Source organism: Vulpes vulpes, chromosome 6, assembly GCF_048418805.1.
Source record: "Vulpes vulpes isolate BD-2025 chromosome 6, VulVul3, whole genome shotgun sequence".
Taxonomy (NCBI): domain Eukaryota; kingdom Metazoa; phylum Chordata; class Mammalia; order Carnivora; family Canidae; genus Vulpes; species Vulpes vulpes.
The window spans coordinates 42,548,085-42,561,120 of record NC_132785.1 but is presented as its reverse complement, the minus strand read 5'-3'; the positions used below and the strand labels follow the sequence as shown (position 1 = coordinate 42,561,120).

General features: G+C 34.9%; 1 protein-coding gene and 1 pseudogene across 5 annotated transcripts in view; one reads left to right on the top strand and one right to left on the bottom strand.

The window, feature by feature from the left end:
- Positions 1–13,036, bottom strand: part of GPC5 (glypican 5) — a 1,340,252-nt gene that overhangs the window by 1,196,044 nt on the left and 131,172 nt on the right. The window lies entirely within an intron of this gene.
- LOC112923825 (U4 spliceosomal RNA) lies at positions 4,733–4,850 on the top strand (annotated as a pseudogene).

Here is a 13,036-nt window from a genome sequence, read left to right as displayed (position 1 = left end):
GCTTTTGGCACTGAAAGTAATGTGGCAGCTAGGAAGCATGAAAACCATAATGGATATAGTATAAAAATAGTTTTTCAAATGTATAGCCACTTATAAGCATACTCTTAAAGAAAATAGCCCCATTATTCAAAATATTAGTAATGGAAAAAGTCACTGCTGTCTCATTTTGTAGCCACCAAATTGGCATCATACATACTCTATTTAATCAAAACTAAAAAAAAGACTTTTTAAGGAATGACCAATTAACATACAGAGAGGAACAAAAAAGCTGCAGGCTATTGCATTAAGCATCATACACCTAGTCAAAGGAACTTTTCCGCCAGTGAGTATAGTTTTAACATGCATATAAAATGTTGTGCTCTTCTGGAAAAAAAAATTCTCAGCTAGCTCAAGTGTATTTTCTTGGATAGGTCTGTTATTCTCAACATCCCTATTTTCCAGTTGCAAATAGCTCTTTTAAAAATGCAATTTCAATGTGCTCTATCTTTAAATGGGTGGTACTAAGACTTTTGAAAGTATCAATTAGCAAGAAGCTTCAAATCCATGGAACAAACGGAATCTGACTCATGTGGGGTTTACATTGCATTTATTTCAGTAAATGTGATTACAGTTAAAAACTATTTTATACTATAATTTAAGAGACTTTCTTCCAAGAAAGAAACAAAGTGAAATGGTATTTTTTGCTGGGGGGGGGGGGGGCTTGAATACTCACCAACAAATTCAATGCAGTAAAACAATTGGAGGAGGAAGGGCTATAGGGCTTGAGATAGATAGAATTACAATACTCCTAGAAAATAAAACTTTAGAAAACCTGCCTGAGTAATCACATATTACAGACTGCAGTATATTTAGCTACTATTCCTCAGTCCTGTTTTCTGCAGGGACTTTGGACTACCATCTTTCTCAAACAAGGCTGGCAGCAAAGTTGTTTGGAGAACTCTCCAGCAAAACCAATTCCACAGCTGCATTCCAGAGTTTTGATGCCAGTAGTTCAAGACGATGCCTAGCAATCTGTATTTTTAACCTGCACCTAGAGACTCTCAGGTGGCTCAGTGGTTGGGCATCTACGCCTTTGGCTCAGGGCGTGATCCCGGGGTTCCAGGATCGAGTCCTGCATCAGGCTCCCTACAGAGGAGGCTCTGCATAGGCTCTCCGCCTATGTCTCTGCCTCTCTCTGTGTCTCTCATGAATAAATAAATAAAATCTTTTAAAAATGAAATAAACTGCACCCAGAGAACTCCAGGGTCAAACTAGGCTTGGCAATAACCGCTATAAGCAGTCAGTAGTGGTAAAAAAACAAACAAACAAAAACAAACAAACAAACAAACAAACCACGGCCAGAGTATTGAGAGAAATTCTTTTCTGTTCAAGACAAATGAGAGGCAAAAGTGATATTAGTGCTTGCTGTATAGTAGTAGGCATGAACATATGACAATTCTTCCTCTCGATATGGCATTTCTATGGCTTTCTAACATTCTTCTTATTTCTGATAAACTGTTTTCTGATTGCATATTTATTCTTACTTCTTGCTGAAAGAGACTTTTAATTTCAAGGCCTGAATAATTGGTTCCTTGCCAACCCTAGGGTTTGGAGAATCAAACTCCAGAAAACCATCTTTGTTTCCTGTATATTCATTAATGTATCACCTGATTCTGGCACTTGTCATTGTTTCAGTCACCTGGCTCTGGTTTACTTCTACCTCGTAGACTGTCAGAATTACAAAGTATGTTAAAGTTCAATAATATCCTATTTTATACCTTGGAAACTAAAGCCCAGACAGTTTAAGTGACTCATGTGATGTCACACAGCTCATTATAGACTAGAAGTCAAGTCTCCGTATTTCCAGTTTGCATTCTTGAGCTACTTAGCTTCAAATGAGTCCCAGAAAGCAAAATCACAAATTAGAATTTAGTTGTAACTGTACTCAAAATGTATATTTTTGAATGTTTCTTACATTATATTTACCAATTTTAAATTTCTAAATTTAAAAAATAAATATTTAGCCATGAAGATAGTGTCATTTTTTTTGCAATTTTTGAGACAACTTTCATCAGTTTCCTGCTATTTCTATTTGATAAAAATGACAAACTAAGTGGCAAGAAATAGTGACAAAGTGGGAAAAGATATATAGGTATAAAAACATATATGCACACATACATACACACATATACACAATAAAATTTTGAGGAAAGACAAATTTTCATTTTTTATTGGAATACTTACTTTCTTGTTTGAGTCCATTTCATCTTACTCTTGCCACATTTATCTACATAGGAGGTTATCTGTAACCAAGTCTTATTTTCAATGTTCAAGAATATAAACTGATTTTAGTTTTTCTAACATATAACTAGGAAATTATTCTGATAATGCTACTAGAAGAACAGTATCAGTATACAATTTTATATATTCAAATATCTGAGAGGAAAGAATATCAAGTCTTTATTGAATATACAGCTAGCTTTTGAGTTCTTTTTTTTTTTTAAGATTTTTTAGTTATTTATTCATGAGAGACAGAGAGAGAGACAGAGACAAAGGCAGAGGGAGAAGCAGGCTCCATCCGGGGAGCCTGACATGGGACTCGATCCCAGGTCTCCAGGATCATGCCCCAGGCTGAAGGTGGCACTAAACCTCTGAGCCACCCGGGCTTGCCCATAGCTTTTGAGTTCTTGAAAGTCATTTCATATAGTGATGAGTCATTAAGTATGTTTTTGAATGAAAATACTGAATAGCTTTAAAGATACTCACTTCATTACTTTTTAGCATGGATGATTCCAGGAAATAACCTAAAAGCATTCCCATGATGGTAGGCATCTTCCCTGAATTGTTCTAATGATGAGACAAGAAATGATCTGTATCAATGTATATATACAATGTGCAATAATAAAGCTCTTTAAGAGTAGCTTCTTAAATAGATTCAACATCACCCAGGCAAATGCACTACCACCACTGTTTTCCAAGTGAGTCAACAAATAAGAACAAGTCTAGAGTCTACCTCATCATTCTTAGATGAACTCCTGACAGCTCTACCTTGTAATCCAGGAACTAAGTTGTGTATCCCTGGACCTAAGTCAAATAAACTTCAGCCCACCTCTTTATAGTTAACCTGGTTTGCCAGCATCCACTTTCTTCCCAGAATATCTGGGAGATTATGGGAGAATTAAAGAAGTAGTGAAGGCCATTCTTCTTCAACTCCTCTCACTACGGTCAGAATGTCTCAATTAAGTGAAGTTATATTGACTGTCGCTTCAATTTTCACCAACATACCTTTGTGACTCTGGATTTTTCATAATAACTGTGATAAAACAAAGAATTAGGAGAGAATGTAGGTCACCAGATTGATAAATGGATCCAAAAAATGGGCATACCATAAGAATTGAAATAAGTTGAATATTTAAATCTGGTGTTGCCCAATACTGAGAAGTAAAATTTCTGTTCTGTTCTATAAGGTTACAAAGAAAATTCCTTGAGAATTTTCTGTCTCATAGACAGAAAATTCCTTGAGAAAATTGTCCTTTAATCCAAGATTATTTAATTCTACTTTATTTTTTTTAATATTTTATTTATTTATTCATGAGAAACACACACACAGAGAGAGAGAGAGAGAGACGCAGAGACACAGGCAGAGGGAGAAGCAGACCCCATGCAGGGAACCCCACGTGGGACTTGATCCCGGGACTCCAGGATCACGTCCTGGGCTGAAGGCAGGCGCTAAACCACTGAGCACCCAGGGATCCCCTTCATTTTACTTTATATTGTAAAATATATCTTTTACACATAAAATTTTCATAGTTGTTTTGTTGGTTGGCAAGATAAAAAGTTAATAATAATAGAAAAAAAAAAGAATGCTGGGCATTCTCTATTACTGGTGAGGTCCCAGCCTTCTTCCCACTTTACTGCAAATGGACAAAAGAGAAAAGGCTCTAATTTTTTTCTCCGTTTGAGACAATTCAACAGAGAATTAAAATCAAAATGTTTCTATCCAAGTACAGAAAAAAGGCATTAATTATGCTTGTACGCTAATCATTAATTAAAAGTTGACATTAACTCTGTATATGAAATAAACTCTGACTTTTTGTCCAAGAATAATCATCACTATTTTATAAAATAGTTGCTTGTGCATAGTGCAAAGAACAGAAGCATTAAAAATAAAGCTAAGTATGGGATCCCTGGGTGGCGCAGTGGTTTGGAGCCTGTCTTTGGCCCAGGGCGCGATCCTGGAGACCCGGGATCGAGTCCCACGTTGGGCTCCCGGTGCATGGAGCCTGCTTCTCCCTCTGCCTGTGTCTCTGCTTCTCTCTCTCTCTGTGTGACTGTCATAAATAAATAAAAATTTTAAAAAAAGATTTAAAAAGCTAAGTAAAATGAGAATTTGAGATGTTTTATACAGACTTAAGTATTGGACAGACAAGGAAAATAAGACAGAAGAATCAATTAGAAAAACATAAGTAACCACTGAGGCAATTATTGTGTTTTTTAATAGGCTATTGGCTTTATGTATAATAGAAACTAATTAGAGAGTTATATACTTTTCTAATTAACACTATATGTAGCTAAGAGACTTATCTCTTTCTAAATGTCAATTCCAGAGGGACCCAGAATTCTGAATGCCAAGCTCATCCCTCCTAATGGTTAATCAAACCACATCCACAATGGAAGTGAAATGATTTCAAAGCTGTGATCAATGAATCTGGAAATCCCAGATGATGTCTCTAAGATCTAAAAAGTAACCTAGAGCTTTGTGCAGTGGCAGTATCATAGCCAATGAGGTTTATCCGAGGCACGATTATTGCTAATTAAAAAGTAACCTAGAGAAAATTCATTATAGGAATTTCAAACACTTTAATATTAGACATTACTGGGCTCAAATTCAAGCTCAAACATTTACTAATTGTAAATGTTGGACAACCGCTTGGGTAACTGCTTCAAACCATATATTCTCAAATATCAAGTGGAGATTACAGTAAAATCCTTGTGAGATAGGTGGGTGGGTAAAATAACATGATCATGAGTATTCCATTCCAAAAAAGGTTCAATATTCCTGAGCCATTCAGGCATCCCTGGATGAAAATTTTTAAATGCATAAATAAACTAGGTAAGGAACAACCGTTACCTTTCTATTTGTTGGGATGCCTAGTTGGCTTCCGCGGTTGAGCATCTGCCTTTGGCTCAGGGCGTGATCCTGGGTTCACAGATTGAGTCCCACATCAGGCTCTCTGCAAGAAGCCTACTTCTTTCTCTGACTATGTCTCTGCCTCTCTCTCTGTGTCTCTCATGAATAAATAAATAAAATCTTAAAAAAAAACCTTTATTTGTCAGGATGGATATAAACAGACATAATTTTAAGATTTTGTTTATGATTATTTTTATAATTCAGAAGGCTTATCAAATACATTGTTCAATATGTCAATATGTTTTGTGAATTTTATCTTTTATTATTTTCCTTTGATGGGGATTAATCACCCTATTTATATATATTCACTTAAGTTCTTATTTAATTCTTTCATTATTATATTACATTTAAAACTTTCCTCTTCCTAGATTCTTGAACATGCATTCTCATCAGGAGATACAGATTGTGTCTGTTATCAAAATTTTAGGGAGGAGGAGTGAATTTAAAAAAAAAAAAACATATATTTTAAAAGTCTCCTTACAAGTGATAATAAAAGCAATGTTTGGAATTACTGATTAGTAAATTATTTTAAGGTATAATACGAGATGTAGAAAGTCTAGTTTTTCATAAATGTTTAGCCCTACTGTCCTAATATCAATTACTAAACAAATTCTTTCCCCAATAACTTAAAATGACACTTTTATGTCCAATAGTTTAACTATTTTTTGGTCTGTTGCTTAACTTTCTCTGTATTCTGCCTCAGTTTTCACTTATATTAATCTTTAACAGAGTTTACAGTGTGTATCTTACATTTTATAAAATTTTATGGATATATCTTGCCTTAAAGAAGAAATAAAATATTATACATGACTTACTATGTAAAATTAATTTTAAGATAAACACTAGTGACCTTTCTGGTTTATACTAATCTTTAACAAATCTACATGATATTAAAGACAAAATATGGGATCCCTGGGTGGCGCAGCGGTTTAAGCGCCTGCCTTTGGCCCAGGGCACGATCCTGGAGACCCAGGATCGAATCCCATGTCGGGCTCCTGGTGCATGGAGCCTGCTTCTCCCTCTGCCTGTGTCTCTGCCTCTTTCTCTCTCTCTGTGTGACTATCATAAATAAATAAAAATCTAAAAAAAAGACAAAATATTTGGAAAATTCTGAAAAATAATCTATCTTTATTCTGTAGTAAAATACTACAGCTGCATTCCATCATTCAATAATAGCTCTAATTTATTCCTAGCAATGTGACATATGACTCAGGACTTCATATATATATTTATATGTATAAGTATATAAATATGAATATATATATTTGTATATAAATCTTGCTAGGTGACTAGCTACAAACCACTAAGGATCATGTCTTGGTATTTCAAGTAGTTCCAAAAATTGTAACATATGTTTTTGTTCTCCGTAAAATATAAGTTTATCCCAGTTTTTACAGATTTCTTAAGATTAGTACATAAGCCTCAAGTAACCCAACATTATTTCAACAGTTTGAATTCTGGAAATCTCATGGGAAAGGTTACCTTAAGACAGTTGCAAGGAATGTCTCCTATATTTAAAGCAACTGCTGATCTGTTTGAAGCATTACATAAGTTTGTTCAGCTTCTCAAACTTTAATGAGCACAGGAATCTTTGGGGATAATTTGTTAAAATACAGATTCTATGTGTTCAAATCTGAGTTCCAACAACTTAAAGTAGACCATTATACACACAGGATGATATGTGTGAACCTCATGGTGATCACAAAGCAAAAACTTACAGTAAATACACAAAGAAAATAAGAAATGAATCTAAACCTATAACTAAAGGAAATTATCAAACCACAAGAGAAAAAGAGAAGAAACAAATTGAGAGGAACTATAAAAACAGCCAGAAAACAATTAACAATAGAGCAATAAGTACATACTTACCAATAATGACTTTAAATGTAGATGAACTAAATTCTCCAATCAAAAGACACAGTGGCTAAATAGCTTTAAAAATGAGATAAATCAGGACACCTGGGGAACTCAGCTGGTTGAGCATCTAACTCTTGATTTTGGCTCAGTTCTTGATCTCAGGGTCTTGAGACCCTGGCTTACAGCCAGCAGACTCTGCTTCAGATTCTCCCCCTCTCTTTCCCTCTCCCTCTGTCCCCACCCCCACATACACTTGGTGTGTGCGTGCATGCACATGCTCTCTCTCTGTCTCTAAAATAAATAAATGACTAAATACTTAATAAATAAAAATAAAAATGAGATAAATCTACATACTTTCTACAAGAAACTTGCTTCAGGTATAAGGACACAACAGACTGAAAATGAAGGATGGAAAAGATATTCCACGCAAATGGAGACAAAAAGAAAGCAGGTGTAGTTAAATGTGTTATCATACAAAATTTAACTTAAAACAAAGACTGTAATAAAAGATAAAGAAGAATACTACATAATGGTAAAAGAGTCAATCTAATAATAAGACATAACATTTATAAAAATGGACTCAACATAAAATCACCAAAATATATAAAGCAAGTATTAACATACATAAAGGGAGAAATTGACAGCAATACAATGTAGTAGGAAATTTTAACACCCCACTTACTATAATGGATATATCATCCAGACAGCAAATCAATATGGAAACACTGGCATTAAATTACACATCAGACTAGATGTTCCATATACATACATACATATATATATATATACACACACATACACACACATATATATAATTTTTATATGTATGTATATATTTTATATATGTATATAAAATTATATATTTATATATTATATATATCTATAACATTTCAAATATACATACACACACACATATATATGTATATATATGGGATGCACCAAAATGATTTTGGGAGAAGTTCAAAGAAATACAGGCCTACCTCAAGAAACAAGAGAAATCTCAAATAAACAATTGATTAAAGACTTGAATGTTATATTTGAAATCATAAAACTCTAGAAGAAAACATAGTCAGTAAGCTCTTTGACCTTAGTCTTAATGATTTTTTGGATCCAACTCCAAAGGCAAGGAAAACAAAAGCAAAAATAAACAAATGGGAATACATCAAACTAAAAAGCTCTGCACAGTGAAGGAAACCAACAACAGAACAAAAAGCCAACAAAAAGCAATAATCAAAAGCAAACAAACTAATTAAAAGATGGATAAAGGACACAGAGAGACATTTTTCCAAAAGAGACATATAGCTGGCCAAGAGACACATGAATAAACGTTCAATATCACTACTTATCAGGCAAATAAAAATCAAAACTACAATGTGATATCACTTTATACCTATCAGAATGGCTATTATCAAAATGACAAGAAATAACAAGTGCTGGCGAAGATGTGGAAAAAAAAAGAATTCTTGTTTACTGTTGGTGAGAATGTAAATTGGTGTAGCCACTATGGGAAAACAGTAGGTCACGGTTTTGATTTTTAAATATTTATATTTTAATGACAAACTGGAGTTATTCTTCTTAAATAATGTACAGTTGTTAGAGAAAGTTTGAAGTACTGCTTTTATCATTCAAGTGGTAACAGTTGTTAACCAACTAACTGCTAGTGGCATAAACAATAGGGACATCTTATTTCATTATTACAAGAATAGAGCTAAGTGGTGCTGGACTTACCAGAGAAGCCCCTGCCTTCCACCTTTCTCCCTGGACTCCTGAGCATGTGGGCTTTCTGCTTCTGCTGGGCCCTGCAGGGTCACAATGGGGCTGCTGCAGCAACTGGTGTTTTATCCTCTTACACCCACAGGTAAGGCAGGACAAATGGTTTCCTTCTGAGCACTTCTTTTATCCTAGGAAGGGATACCTCTTCAAGAAGCCCCTCCAGCAGACTTCCTATTACATTTCACAATGTTAATTTTCTGAAAACTGGTGGTATCTACCATTTATGTGTTTTTTTATAAAGATTTTATTTATTTACCTGAGATAATGAGCATGAGTGGGGGGGGGGGGGTAGGAGCAGAGGGAGAGGGAGAAGCAGACTCCCCAGTGAGCAGGAAGCTCAAAACAGGCTTGATCCCAGGACTCAGATCATGACCTGAGCCGAAGGAAGACGCCTAAACAACTGAGCCACTCAGGTGCTCCTACCATTTATCTTTTGAAATCATTAGAGACAATGATACTAAAGTTGCTCTTGGAATGTTTTTCTTAAGAGTGTAAACAACTAATTTGATTGATATGTCAGAGAGAGATTTTTGTAAATATAAACCATAGTTAACCACCTAGCTTTAATTTAGTAACAGTAAAGAAAGAAACATAGGTTAATGCTTAAGACTGAACGCTTTGAATATAGATCAACTTGAGTTCAGTTTTGTAATTTCTACTAACTAGGTGGGTGTCCTTGGGAAATTTACTTAGCTTTTCTGATTCTTGGTTTTCTCAACTGAAAAAATGGGAATCATATAGCATTTCACTCATAGAGATGATATGAAGTTTAACTTAATTGAAATAACATTATGTTTAAAACAGTAAATGCTCAATTAATGGCAGGTATTACTATACTTTTACTAATGAATAAGGGAAATTGAGGAAAATGCCAGTGTTCTTAAGCATAGAAAGTGATAAATGTGGATTTGGTCTCCAATCATTCTAAATTCAGAGTCCATGTTCTCCAATCATCACAAGATTTATTGTATCTTATTTCTCATAGTAATTCCACTAGTATTTTGTAGACACAGACATTGAATACATAGTATAGCTTCATTAATTGACTAGTTATTTAATTAAAGAGAAATAGAAAAACATCCTATATGTAACAATAAGATTTGTAGATTTGTATATGTTTTACTTTGCTGTTTATAAATTGTGATATTAATCCTGCTATGAGTTTGTATGTAGAGCATATGTATATCATGGGATTTTTTGAAAGGCAACTTTTAAGGTTATAATAAAAATTGCTTTTCTCAAACTATAATTGAAAGTTCCAGGAGTATGTAATTTGAGAATCAAAACATGATTCTATATATTTAAGAGACTTCTTATAACAGTGTTTTATATTTCTGAGAATAGAATACAGTTTTGCAAATGATTTCCAAACTCTATGCATGTGTTTGGAAGCTGGCTGGCTCACTTCTACTTTAGATATTGGTCTATGCACAAAAAAATCATTAAGCAGACATCAGATAACATTTTTTTAACTTATTACCTCAGAGAAAGTGACACTAAATAATTAGAGAAGTGGTTCAGGGAGCCATTGGTTATTGGCAAGAATCCTTTGTAAGATTCAGGATATGTTAAGGTGGAAGAGACTGTTAGTGTTAAGATTTAATTAATATCTCCTTACAGATTTTATTATTTGTCTGAGGCATCATGCCTGGCATGAAAATAAACAAATATTACCTATTATTACTTACATTATTAACTGCAGATAGTTACATATTTTGAAAGATTCTATTTGTTTCCTAGAACTCCTGTAACAAATGACCACACATTGGATAGCTTAAAACAATGGAAACTTATTTTCTTACAGCTATAGAAGCCAGAAGTCCAAATCAAGGTGTAAGCAAGGTCAGTTCCTTCCAGATGCTTGGAGAGTGAACCTTTCCATGTTTCTCTACTAGCTACTGGTAGCTGTTGGTAGTTCTTTGGTGGTCATTGGCTTGCAGATTCATCACACCTTTCTCTGCTTCCCTCTGCATATTGTCTTCTCCTTTGTGTTTGTCTTCTCTTCTTATTATAAATATATTGTTATTGAATATAAGGTCCACCCCAGAAGCCAAGATGGCCTCATTATCAAAATCTTTAACTTAATTATATCTTCAAAGACTTTTTTCCCCCAGAGTCTCATTCACAGATTCTGGGTGGACATATCTTTTGGATATGTTCAACCTATTATAGGTTTACATAGTTCAACCTAACTGTTCAACCTATTATAGGCTTAAAAAATATGTTAATGTCTGTTTTGAATTTCTTAGCAAACTAGACCTAACTTTTGTATCTGGATAAGAATGACTTGGATCACTTACCGAAATGGAAATTTCAGAGCTATTTCCCAGAGGTCTGATTGAGTAGCTGCAGGGCCACATATGTACCTGTTCAGGAAGCACTGACAATGAGTCTGATGTAGTTAAGCTTTAGGTACATTCTGAGAAACATAGTTAATAGCAGACTAATCCTAGGAAGAACAAAATAAAATATTAACCTAAAACTTTGCTTTGGTAAAACTTTGCCACAGATCCATATGACATCATTATATTGTAATACAAATTTGTCAGGGTTTTAAAAAGTTTTTAATTTTGAAAACTAATTACTCAACAGAAAGCTTAAGTGAGTATTCATTAAGATAAACAGGTTGGGGAGATGATATTACAAAATCAATTGAAATATTTTTCTTCCAAATCTTATCCTGCAAAATAAATCTTAAAAGCATGTAACTGTAATTGGTAAGTGAGAGGCAAATGTATTAGAGCAGATTTGAGACTGTGTCCACTTTAACTGTCACCACTGACTCCCTTCTTCATTGTTCTATTTCAGATTTGGTGTTAGGATCTTTTTCAGGGCTAGCCCTATACCGTAAGCACACTATGTCACCTTTCCAGACTTAAAGTTCAAACTATCATAATTAAAGTCATTCAAAGTAACCTTGGAAATTTCATAATTTGGTCAGAATTGTTCAAGCTCCTGTGTGTGAGGGAGGCTGTGTGTGTGTGTGTGTGTGTGTGTGTGTGTATGGGTGGGTGTATGGTCATGTATTTTAAAAGTAAATATTTTTATCTTTTGTTTAGATGCTCTTTACTCTCAGTGCATTTCTAGGTCTCCCATTTGCTAATTGCAAATGGAGTTATAGGTGCTACCTAACTCCTTGCTTTTCAAAGTGTGCTTTGTAACCAGCTTGCCATTAATTGAGCATTTACTGTTTTAAACATAATGTTATTTCAATTAAGTTAAACTTCATATCATCTCTATGAGTGAAATGCTATATGATTTCCATTTTTTCAGTTGAGAAAACCAAGAATCAGAAAAGCTAAGTAAATTTCCCAAGGACACCCACCTAGTTAGTAGAAATTACAAAACTGAACTCAAGTTGATCTATATTCAAAGCGTTCAGTCTTAAGCATTAACCTATGTTTCTTTCTTTACTGTTACTAAATTAAAGTTAGGTGGTTGGGATCCCTGGGTGGCGCAGCGGTTTGGCACCTGCCTTTGGCCCAGGGCGCGATCCTGGAGACCTGGGATCGAATCCCACGTCAGGCTCCCGGTGCATGGACCTGCTTCTCCCTCCACCTGTGTCTCTGCCTCTCTCTCTCTCTCTCTCTCTCTCTCTCTCTCTCTGTGTGACTATCATAAATAAAAAAAAATAAAATAAAGTTAGGTGGTTAACTATGGTTTATATTTACAAAAATCTCTCTCTGACATATCAATCAAATTAGTTGTTTACAGTCTTAAGAAAAACATTTCAAGAGCAACTTTAGTATCATTGTCTCTAATGATTTCAAAAGATAAATGGTAGGAGCACCTGAGTGGCTCAGTTGTTTAGGCGTCTTCCTTCGGCTCAGGTCATGATCTGAGTCCTGGGATCAAGCCTGTTTTGAGCTTCCTGCTCACTGGGGAGTCTGCTTCTCCCTCTCCCTCTGCTCCTACCCGCCCCCCCCCACTCATGCTCATTATCTCAGGTAAATAAATAAAATCTTTATAAAAAAACACATAAATGGTAGATACCACCAGTTTTCAGAAAATTAACATTGTGAAATGTAATAGGAAGTCTGCTGGAGGGGCTTCTTGAAGAGGTATCCCTTCCTAGGATAAAAGAAGTGCTCAGAAGGAAACCATTTGTCCTGCCTTACCTGTGGGTGTAAGAGGATAAAACACCAGTTGCTGCAGCAGCCCCATTGTGACCCTGCAGGGCCCAGCAGAAGCAGAAAGCCCACATGCTCAGGAGTCCAGGGAGAAAGGTGGAAGGCA